This window comes from Triturus cristatus, chromosome 7 (assembly GCF_964204655.1).
Source record: "Triturus cristatus chromosome 7, aTriCri1.1, whole genome shotgun sequence".
NCBI lineage: Eukaryota > Metazoa > Chordata > Amphibia > Caudata > Salamandridae > Triturus > Triturus cristatus.
Window position 1 is genome coordinate 525,835,450 of NC_140590.1, and position 12,743 is coordinate 525,848,192.

Here is a 12,743-nt window from a genome sequence, read left to right on the forward strand (position 1 = left end):
CGCTAAGTAACATGCAATGCAGCAAATTAGGCCAACACTGTAAGACATGCACTCTTAAAGTGACCTAAGTGTGCGAACCATAGCAAATCACTCAAGCTTTCCGGTTGTTTGCCTGATCTCTAAATCTGACATGTTCAGAAACATACCGACATCACTTTCAGGCGCTACGCAAAAAAGGGATGTTTTACATCATTATGGGATCCAAAAATAGGTCAAAATAGATTGGACGTTCTTTCACAGGCTCTCAGGGGATTCTGCTATGTGTGTTCGGAGAACTTCGAGGCAAACTCTGTCAGGAATGTAGCTGACAAGCTTCTCCCCGCCCCACTCCCCCTCTAGGTGATGCTCTGATCTGAGCACTGTCAGGCAATCCACAGAGCTTTGTTTTACGCAGTCTCCACGGCAACTCTACACCGCCCATTTAACTGCTAACATCAACGAGGCCATAATTAGTGATTGATCAATGGCAGTGTATGTGTAGTTTTTTTTACAAGGAGCACGGTCCTTCCCATTTCAATGGTCACTTTGCTTAGCACACCATGTCATTAAAAAAACAAGCATGCCTCTATGTCTATTGGTCATCTGAAGTGAGGTCTAAAATTGGTCCTTTGGCCTAATCAATATAATTGGTTTCAAAGAAGCGAGCGATGTGACTGTAAAAGCGCCCATATATAATTGCCCCTGCAGCTAAAGGTCAGCACTACGATTTAGAATGTAATTATGACAACAGATCAAAGCATAGCCATTTTTAGGTCTCGCCTAGCGAGGCAGCGCATACGTTTCTCGCCTTGGCGAGATCTATTGTTGCGGGTTTTGCTTCCGAAGGGGGACAGGACAGGAGATGTGCACGCGCACAGCATCTCTTTTCACTTTCACGCGCTCCCACCTTGTTTTCACTTTCGCACGTTTGCCGCGGACTAAAACACAGAGGGTAATATTTCGAGTTGGATATTTCGAGTTGGGTTTCGTATAAGCTGGAAGTCTCGGGCAAAAAGGTCAGATTAGGGGTGCCACGCCCGTCCCCCAGCAACCACAGAGAAGTGTATACATGGAGGCCCCACCTCTCTAGAGTTTGAAGCACACATGTATGGGCAGCGACAGAGTATTTTTAAAAATCATTGTGTTTTATTTTGTCAAAGGCAATTGTAGAATAATAATAATCTATCCTTCACCGCTGTGGAAACGTTATCACTTTTAACTCCTCTGCTTCTTTTAATTTTTACTGATTTATCTGGAAGCAGCTTTTAGAGGGTACGTGTAAAAATACTGTAAAACGCAAGATTAAAGACGGATGCAGTTTCCGATAGTAATGACTCAGTGTAGCGGGCCGACTAGCAGTCGTGAGGGGCGTGTGAGGCCATTGAAAAGGAGCTCTGTATTCACTTCCGCCTTAGTAACATGTTGGACGGTGACGTCTTCTTAAAGCCCCAGCCGTGTACTGGTGTCGATCCCCGTTGTATTGAAACACATTTTGCTATGTTCGTTTAGCTCATCAAGTTGACTGTGTATTAAGTGGCATGTTTTCGATGTGTTACGTGTTAAATCACTTTTAAATCCCTGAACTCCGTCCCGATCGTGGGTTCTGGTAGCAAGGTGAATGTAATGCATTTTGGTCCAGTAGCCCCAGCACAATTTTGTTAGTTATTTTGCAACCATCCAGTAAATTGAACGCTTTTAATCTAAAATAAAGACTAACCTGCCCCACCTAATTGGACTCTTTTATGGGTACTGGGCTAAGGATTTTGTGAAGTGTTGCAACCAAATTGTACTTTTTGTTGTATTTTTTTTATACCTGTAGCAAAGCGTAATGCTGAAATGCAATACGGTGTAAACCACAAGCGGATTCTTTATTAAATACTGATACCTAATAACCGTACAACGCTCCCCACAGACATGGCTGGTGCTAGGCACTTTAATTACCTGCTGATTTGCAGCAGAATGGTACTCATGTTGTCCATCATTTAAGGATGAATGCCATAGATGTTGCAATAAGCTATCTTACTGGATTTTCTGTATTGGCGTAAGATACATTTTGTTTTATTTATTTGGGGCTGTTTTAAAGCGCGGGTTTAGTTCCAAAAGAGACTCGAAGAAATGCCAGAAACACCTTATTTATTATTTATTTTATTTAAGAGTTTTATATAGTGCTGGCCAGACCCAAAGTTATCCGAGCGCATTACATCAAATAACGTGTTCAGTGTAGATAACCAATAGAACAGGAAAACATCTGTAACCCATTAAATCAATGTTACACCTAGAGGAAGAAAAAAACAACAAACTGGCTCTAACCACTGTGGAGAGATTTGGATTTCTCCTTTTTAGGTCTCGCCTGAGCCAGCGCTTTAGCGCTGCTCTCGCAAGAGCTGTTGTAAAAGGGGGATTTGGAAGTGCAAACCAGTGCTTTCAGGCCGCCAACTACAGTGCATGTGCGCCCGCAAACTACAGTGCATGTGCGCCGGGCGCGCGCACCATTTGGCAGCCTGCGTGATCATTTCGCGGCCGCTTTGATGTTCTCAGTGAGCCGCGCGGCCACTGAGAACATCAAAGCGGCCGCGAAAGTGCACACCATTTGCCACCCCCTCCCTTATCCCACTTCCTGCTTGTTTTTAATGCAGGTTTATACAGCGCAAACTCGTGCCATAGGTACTGGAGCTCTTTAAATGAGCACAGATTACGTTACACAAAGACACATTCAGACACGGGGAGATTAAGTCATTATTATGGTGGCCAAATGCTTAACTTCTTTTTGCAGGCAGCACAAATGCTTACGTTTATTTTGCAGGCGGCAAAGAACAAAACAGCGGGACGGTAAAGCACAGTGCTTGCTTCCTTTTATCTTCCTTCATTTCACGGACTCTCCTGGGACCACACCTCTAACTGTAATCGGTACATAGCGGGACGGTAAAGCATAGTGCTTGCTTCCTTTTATTTTCTATTATTTCACGGACTCTCCTGGTCCGTAATATTTGTTGAATTTGGGGAAACACCAGCCAGCAGCTTTCATGTAACACGGCTGGCTTTTGATGCGCCTGCAGTTTTGTTTTGTTTGAGTGCTTTTTTTTTTTAATGCAGATTTATATAGCTCAAACTCATGCGGTAGGTATTGGAGTGCTTTAAATGAGCACGGATTACGTTACACAAGAACACATTCAGGCACAGGGAGACTAAGTCATTATTATGGTGGCCAAATGCTTACTTCATTTTGCAGGCGGCACAAATACTTAAATTTATTCTGCAGGCGGCACAGAACAAAACAGCGTGACGGTAAAGCACAGTGCTTGCTTCCTTTCATTTTCTGTTATTTCATGGACTTTCCTGGGTTCCTACTTTTTGTTGGATTTCGGAAACTACACCATCACAGCTGATGTCAGCAGTGAGCGTCACGGACTCTCTTGGGTCCGTGCTTTTCGTTGGATTTGGGAAAACATGAAGTATTCTTTTTTCTCAACTTTAAAAAGGTAATTACATTTAGCGTGCATTTAAAAATATGCGAATGCGATGGGGATGTTGTCTTTTTACCCCTTACTTTAGCAGTAACCTATATTTTTTTTAGGAGCTTATTATCCTGCTGGTTGTTCAGTTGCATCTCACAGATGCTGTGAGCCAAGAGATTACAGTCTTTACTGCAAGGCTCAAAGCACTTAATTAGCTTGTTCTGGTTTCCTTTCCCAACTTGCAAACACATGCTAACACTTCACACTAAACCAGACTTTCGGTCTGAGTTTTTTCCCTAAACAAATGTCAATAGATTATAATCTATCAGCACAGTTACAAAATAAAGGTGAACTCGAAGTTATTTTAACCAAAATTGAAAACTTATTGACCAAAACCACATTATTTTTTAAAAAACGATAGTACTTTTTTTTGTGTGAGTGCGTTTGGGAATTTTATAAATTGGATATAACATGCTTCAGGGTCTATTTACACTTCACGCGCACTGGCTACCGGCATGCGTGCACCTTCTAGGGACGCAAGTACAGCACAATGGAGTCCAGGTACACTGGCGAAGTGGTTTTTGAAGTGAACGTTGTTTCTAATTTAATTAGTGCTACAGGCATTGAATAAAATGATGGAACACATTTTGGAGTCGGTCCCTGAGGAGTAGATTGTGTGTAATCGGTACATAGCGGGACGGTAAAACACAGTGCTTGCTTCCTTTCATTTTCTGTAATTTCACTGACTCTTCTGGGTCCGTACTTTTCCTTGGATTTGGGAAACTATACCATCATAGCTGATGCCAGCAGGGAGCGTGAAACTTGCTGATGTATTTTGGCAGTGAGATATCCGATGGAACACATTTTGGAGTCGGTCCCTGAGGAGTAGGTTGTGTGTAATGCAATAGGTCTCGCATTTATTTGAGTTTGAGCTATTGGCATTGTAAATGACAATGCCTTATATTTATGTTTTGGTTTTAAAATAAATAAATAAAAGGGATTGTTATTTACAATGCCAATAGCTTAAACGCGAGACCTATTGCATTGCAAATGCTTGTTGCTGTAAGACAGTGACCACAATGTTTTGGCCATCGCTGACAGATGTTTGCTTTGCGCCATGAGTTAGGATCAGCTTCTGAAAATCTTCCTTTGTTCCCTTGGGCCACTTAACCGGCAAATAACCCGAGCTTCTCCATTCCGAGACTTGTTTGCTACCACTTTTACTTTTTTGGACGTCCTTAGTGAATATTAAAAGCATGAGGTTTCCTTAATGCTTATGGATCATTTGGACACTTCCTGCATAGGTTTGAAAGGCTGACGTCCAGTACTGAACAGTATATTCAGGGCACAAGTCTTAAAACAAGCATTTGCAATGCAATAGCTCTCGCATGTACGCGAGTTTGAGCTATTGACATTGCAAATAACAATGCCTTTCATTTTTGTTTTTAAAACATAAATAAAAGGCATTGTCATTTACAATGCCAATAGCTTAAAATCGCGTAAATGCGAGACCTATTGCATTGCAAATGCTTGTTGTATATAGGGGAAACCAAGCAGAGGCAGACTGACATATACGAAGGAATGCTCTTTGAAATGTTTGCGCCTATGAAAGGGCAGAAATGTTGGGGCAGAGTCAGTCATATGCAAGACGCTTCAGCACTTCCAGCGACATCGTTCGGTCACTCAGTTTACTAATGTTTCTGTAACCCAATAGAATGCCCGCACCCTGCACATTTTTCGTAATATGCACACTGCAGAGTCACTCCTCTCCAGACGTTTCTATGGGAACAAGCATTGGCAATGCAAAATAGCTTCTCTTTGACAAACTAAAGCTAGTCTATGGGTATTGCTGTTCATATTTTATTGCAAGCAAATACCACACAAGTAAAAGAGGAAAACGTGCCGCCATCTGAACATGGTAACCGTATGCGTGCAATGCAATTTTTTTCATTTATTTACCATCACATATAATGTTTATAGAACATAAGGGTGCTTACTAGTAGGCAGGTGTACTTAGAACAAGAAAAAGTAGATAAACCCATTTTTGTTTTAATGCTGATCATAGAGGCTCGTTATTCTTATTAGCCTAAGAAAAGGTAGCATTGGCTTTGAATTGCTCTAACCAGAAGACATAGTTTAAACACATAAAGATAAATAAAAACATTAAAAGAAGGATAATTAATCAGAAGAAATAACCACTGGCAAAACAAAGTATTGACTTATCAGCCTTCGCTTTGAAGTACACTTATTTGTTGGTGGCTGTGCGTGTGTGATCAAAAAATGCAGTCACTCACAATGCAAACAACAGTGATTGAAGGGGCTGACCTATAACGCCATTCTGTATGCCTCAGTGAGCGGAAGCAAAATCTCAATGACAGATAAACAGACAACTGATAAGGAGGGCTGACCCAAAGCCCATCTATACATATATTTTTCATTTATTATTTGATTGCATGAGTCCAATGAGACAGCTGGCCAGACCTACAAATTGATTTATTTCAATGTTACATTTGTGTCTGAAGGCAGGGCTTTAGTCTCCCCTTCAGGTAGTGTTGATAATCAAAGGCAGAGACACTACAAAATAGAGGCGGGCAAGCCAGCGAGCTAATAGGGTAAGCCGAGCCAGAGCTGAGAAGTGGTCTGGCTGTAAGAGGTAGAGCATGAACCGAGTCATCAAAATGTTTAGCTTGTAAATCCTGCAACAAATGTTGTGTAAAAATAGGACAAAGATTCTTCAATTTTTTTATTTTTTATTTCTTTGACATTAGAAAGCTTTTCATTGTAATCCATTAAATGATTTCACTGCATTGAGTTGCATTAATAAGAAGTAATAGCTCCTAAACATGAACTGGGAACATTTATGAACGGCCATGATGACCATGTGTCAGAAGTCCATCCCAACGCCACTAGGTGGTGCTCATGTAGGCCCTGTAAGGCCCTGACCTTACACCTGACCATGTCGGCACACGTTTAGGGTTACAGCAAACAAATGATGGACGGAATGCTGGCAATGCAAACATTCTCCCCCAGTCAAAAGATCTGGGTTAAATCCATTGTTCTTTTGCCCACTACGCCACCCCAATTTGGACCCAGCCATATGCAAATCAGTCTTAACCCTGTGACCCATGGTACCAGTCCAGACCGAACTGCCAGGCCAGGTCCTCCCTGGACCGGAAACAAGCATCCTGGGACCGGTTTCAGGGTATGTCACCCTTCTTCAGCCAGGCTAGATTGAATCCAGTGGCACAGTGAGCAAGAGACCCACGTCTGGGCATACCCATCCCACTTAGGGTGAAAAGTGCTACGCAAACAAAAATGATGGACGGAATGCTGAATAAATCATATATTCACCCCCAGTCAAGAGATCTGGGCTAAATCCATCATTCTTTTGCTCACCATGCCACCCCAGTTTAGATCCAGTCATATGCAAATCAGTCTTGACCCTGTGCCTCATGGGAACAGTCCAGACCGAACTGCCAAGCCAGGTCCTCCCTGGACTGGAAACAAGCATCCTGGGACTGGTTTCAGGGTATGTCACCCTTCATCAGCCAGGCTAGCTTGAATCCAGTGGCACAGTGAGCAAGGGACCCACGTCTGGGCATACTCATCCCACTTAGGGCGAAAAGAGTTACAGTAAACAAATGATGGGCAGAATGCTGACAATGCAAACATTCTCCCGCAGTCAAAAGATCTGGGTTAAATCCATCATTCTTTTACCCACTACGCCACCCAAGTTTGGACCCAGCGATATGCAAATCAAACTGGGGTGGCATGGTGAGCAAAGGATCGATGTATTTAACCCATATCTCTTGACTGGGGGTGAATGTATGATTTATTCAGCATTACGTCCATCATTTGTTTGCGTAGCACTTTTCACCCTAAGTGGGATGGGTATGCCCAGACGTGGGTCCCGTGCTCACTACGCCACTGGAGTCAAGCTGTCCTGGCTGATGACGGCTGATAGCCAGAAACCGGTCCTAGGATGCTTGATTCCGGTCCAGGGAAGGCAGGGCTTGGCAGTTCGGGCTGGACTGTTCCATGAGGCACAGGGTCAGACTGATTTGCATATGGCCATGTCTGAACTGGGGTGGCAGAGTGGGCTAAAGAACGGTGATGGATCAAACCCAGATCAGTTGACTGGGGGTGAGTGCATACCCATCCCACTTAGGGCAAAAAGCGTTACAGCAAACAAATGATGTACGGAATGCTGACAATGCAAACATTCTCCCCCAGTCAAAAGATCTGGGTTAAATCCACGTTTAGGAACAGTACCCACCTTGCTCCATATTACATTCCAATCCTGGTTTACACTTTACTTTCCTGGTACTCTTCTGCTGCCAAACCTTGTCCCGCAAATATCCTGGTGGTGGAATTCAGTTTAGCATTGTGGCTCCTAAAGGTACACTGACTCATTCAGACTTGCTTCCTCGATTCGTCACACTCTTAACTTCATTCTACACCCAATTTCTGGTTTTCCTGTTTCCCTCCTTGTGCCTTCACTTCATTGGTGGTTCCTTCATTCCTCACACCTGGCTCACTCTCAACATCTGTGCCTCTCCTCTCAGCCTTCAGCTATTTCTTCCTTGTGAGCTCAGTGTGCAGCACCTTACAACAGTCTTTGCTGCTGAGGCCCTATTTGGGCCAGTTTTTCTTGCTGCTTGGATTTCAGGCTTGCTTCTAAATTCGTTGTATGTTGGTTTCCCTTTACCCTTCTCTCTGCTTTGCGATGTCTTCCTTTTTTCTCTTCTGAATTAATGTTGCCTCTCTGTCCCTCTTTTTTACCGTTAGTTCTAGTTGTTTGCACACTTCATGTCCTTCCCTTGCTGGTTTGCAGTCTTAGTCTTACTTTGTGTACTTTGTTCCATTCCTATCCCTGTTTATTTGTAGTGTCCCTTTCTTGGATTTTTGTGTTCCCATTTCCGTAGACTTCGAGTTCAGTCCTGTTTGTGTACTACAATTTAGTCCTGCTTTTACTTAAGCACTTCTAGTGTTTCTGGCACTATTCCCTTTTTGTCCTCTCTTGTGGCTGTGTTGATATCTTGATTACTATTATTGAGGATGCCAGTGAGATTCTGAGGCTCTGTACCTCCTGCACAGAGGTTCATCCAATACTTTCTTTCTTCCTTAAGAGCTGCTGAATGTTTTTGCAAACTCTGAGAGTAACTGCTACTAGCCTTTTCTTCATATGTTTCCTATCACAGGGAGATCACTTTCCAAGGAGCATACAAACTACCACTTGTAATAGTTTGCCAATCGTTGTACTGTTTGTACCACCATCTTACCAACTTATTGTTTATTTTCCGGTATGTAACAAGTCTGTATACATTTCGTTACAGAATCCCTAACACAACATCATCACTGACCAAAGAAGCAACTCGGTTGTTGTGTTGTGCTCCCTAGTTAGGATCTACATTGTTACTATAGAATGATTAATGCTATAGTGTTGGAACTGGCACTTTCTGGTTGCCTGAGGCGGTGCCCCAGCCAGGCAGAACCTACCACTGCCATCAGGGGTGAGTGATTACACTCACAGTATAACCTGCGCTCACCAGTGGGTAGCTTGGCACTGAGCAGTCAGGCTTTTCACAGAGGCAATGTGGAAAGCATTGACACAGCACTCTCACACAATAAACACACTGAGCATCACAAAAAAGACTTCACACGTGGTGTATGTAAATACAGTTTGTATTCAACACACATTAACTAACACAATATGAACATCATGTATTTCTGGGCATAAATCACATTTGGAAATATTACTAGCAGTACTTGGCCTAAAGTGGTAAAGTGACATCAGTACTATGCACACTTAATAAAGATCCTACTTTACCACCCAGCACCCTAATGCGGTGCAAAATGTTGTCAGAACTAGGCCTACCCTGACAATTATTATAAGTCAGTATCACTCAGTTATAGGGTGCACACCAGATCACTACAATATAAAAAATTCAATCATAAGATTCCACAATGTGCCTTACTGCACAAGTCCAGTTTTCCAAAGCACAGGGGGGTCATGCAGTCTCTTGACCCACTTCCGATCGTTCTTGGAAGCGTTCCTCAGCCCAGTCAATTACTCTCACCACCCAGGTCCGATCCAACGAATACTACCTGGCAACACGAGGTTGTCTGGCTGGGTGAGGTGAGGGCAGTTGATCCACCGCACGTAGGAAACAAAAGGAACAATTCATGAATGGGGGATGAAGCAGGGGAGCCTCTCAGTAGAAGGAGGCACCCCGTCAGACACACATCAATCAAAGTAGCACCCAGGCAATCTGAGCACAACGGAACACGAATCCACTCCTTTGCACCTCCCTAGAAATTAGACACAATGTCAGGTGCGCATTGATACGAGTCACACTAGACATTTCCGGTCACACACAATGAATAGTCACAAACTTTGTACCTCCCTGGAAATGAGGCACAATGTCTGGTGCACATTGATACGGGTCGCACCGTACAGTACCGGTCACACACAATGATGCGTTGAAAATGAAGGACAACGCCTGGTGAGCATTGATATGGGTCGCACCAGACAATACCGGTCATGCACAATGTAAAGTTGCAAATTCCGTACCTCCCTGGAAATGAGGCACAAATGAGGCACAACGCCTTGTACGCATTGATATAGGTTGCACCGGACAATTCAATTCACACACAGGTGCAAGTTTAGCAGTGCTGCACAAGGGTCGCAACCTGTGAATCAGACACCAAACGCAATGAGCATGCAGTCAGCATGTTGCACAAAAGAGATGCAGCACAATCGACGAAGCGGGCCATGCTGGATCCTGCAGCTGGGGAATCTGCTCAACACCAACGAGACGCTTATGTGTGCCGAGGACCCCACAATGCAGGGGCCACCCTCCTTAAATGCGGGCAATACTTTGGGGCTCTGCACCAGGCAATCAGGTCTACAGGCACAATATTTAGTTCCACGCCGCGCTTCCACTTGGGATTCAGCAGATGATATGGGCTCTTAAGAGGGCACCGCTCTTTAGATGTCACATGTAGAAGGTGTGAGTCCCTCACGGGAGGTCTTTGATGTCCCTGAGAACTCCACAAGAGAACAGGAGGCAAGCCAACAAGCCCATGGAGAGCACACTTTTGGCTGCCAATCAGCGGCAGCTAGACAGCCCAGGCCAGCCACTATTCAGGAAGGGTGCATGGATCCTTCCAATGGCAATAATCTGCCTTGTGCACAACAGATTCCTCTGGCAGTGTGCACCAAAGGTTTCAGGATGTTCACGCCCACGTCCCAACAAGTGTATCCCTCTCCTGCTGAAGTATGGCACAAGTAGTTATACTGTAGTGTGCCTTTGAAGTTGGGGGTGGTTCAGAGGGTTACCCTTTGAACCACAAATGTCTCCCCTAAATTTCAGTCCTGTCTGCCATAAGGCCGTGGAATGTAGATCTTAACTTTACTGGGCCCATGATCTGGCTTCCCAGAGGCTAAATGTCAAAACCTCTCCCTCCACTCTATCCAGCCAGGCCCTCAAATGGCAGAGGTCTGTTGTTCCAGTTGCATGCCCAATGCTTATAGCTGTCACTGGGGAAAGCACAGATGTGCTCCCCAGCCTCCAGTGTGGACTGGAGTCAAACTAAAAGACACACAAAGAGTTTTGGATCAGAAAAATCCTCGCTTTCTAGAAGTGCCATTTCCAAGCTATTAATGACAAATCCCCCTTTACCACAGGAGAGGGGATGTCATTGTGGAGAAGTGTGGCTCAATGGTTAGAGCGGCAGACCCTGATGCAGAGGTCTGGCCCGGGACCAGGGTTCAATTCCCACCTCGGCGGCTCTTGGATTCAATTTCCCCGGACCTGATAATTCTCGCCTCGGTGCCTATTCTAATCATGGGTCCCACTGTGCAACTCTGGGCAATAGCTTGCTTAATCTCCACAACGGCCCCTACAGCGCTAGGATGCCTGGCTTCACCATGGGGGTGCCCAGGAGTGGACATCTCACAGGAAAACCAGGAAGGGTTCCACAGCGGTATGAATACAGCGCTACGAGACCCCTGGGTAGAAGTGCGCTATATAAGTACAAATACATTTACATTATGAATCCAATGATAGGAAACATGATAAGGCTGCTCCACTATAAGCCACTATTGCATCTTGAAGTAATTTCAACCATTTCCCCAATGCTAACCTATGGAAAGATCAAAGCTTAGGTAATGGAAACACACATGGGTATTCTTCACTACCTGGGCAGGGAACACACATTTGCCCTGCCTTCCACCTACCACTTGCTTCACCCCTTAAGACTTACCCTAAGGGTGCTCCAGTGGTAGTGAAAGGAACCCTCAGGATTGGCCAGTGGTTTGGAAAGGCCAATCTGAGCATCAGTGCAATTGCACACACACAGGCCTGTAATGGTAGACTTGACATGGTTTAAAAACATCAGGTAAGCACAACTTCCTAAAATGTGTCGGAAGGGTGTGCGCACTTTCAAACTGCATTTACAGTGGGAAGTTCCCAGAGACCCAAGACCACTAAAAGAGAATCAACAAAACCCAGGAGGAAAAAGCTAAAAGTTTAAGAAAGTACTACCTCAAGATTATCAGGTCTAACATATTGGGCCTCATTTACAAGGACCTAGCGTCTCTTTTTTGATGCTCCGGTGGGCAATGTGCCGCAGCATATTCACAAGGCCAAACAAAGCCCACGTGGCTTTTTATGGCCTTATAAATATGTGCCCCTTTCAAGCAGAACACTGTGTGAAAGGGACGTTCCATGGGTGTTGCTGTGGGTGCTTCCACGCAATACCTATGGAATCTGAAGCCTTCCCAGATTTACGATGAATTATAAACCTGGGAATACATCAGACTCCTATGCCTCCCCAGGAGAAATACTTTTATTTTAATTCTGCAGCACGCATAGAAAGAGGAAAATTACATCAATGATTGTTTTTGTACAGGAAGGTGCCCCTTCCTGCACAACAACTATCATCAATGCAGCACAGGCACTCTTGCAACATGACGCAAGGGGGCCTGCGTTGGTGCACGGCTGCTGTTTGTGCACCAGCGCAGGGGAGAAGTACAGGAATTCACTGTATCTGGTAGATACGGTGCATTCCTGCCCTTTTTTTGATTCACAGCTGCGCAGCAGGAAGGCTTGCTGCACTGCAATGCGTCAAAAGATTGTAAATTAGGCTCATAGTCTGTTATAGATTGTGCAAGAAGGTTTTTTTATACAGTGCACATCCTGATCTGCTGTATAGTAAAATGCTCTCCAATGTGATGATCAGGGTAGAGAAGGCATAGTTTGGGCCACACAATCTGGTCAAGCAGGGCAGCCAGGCATGATTCCA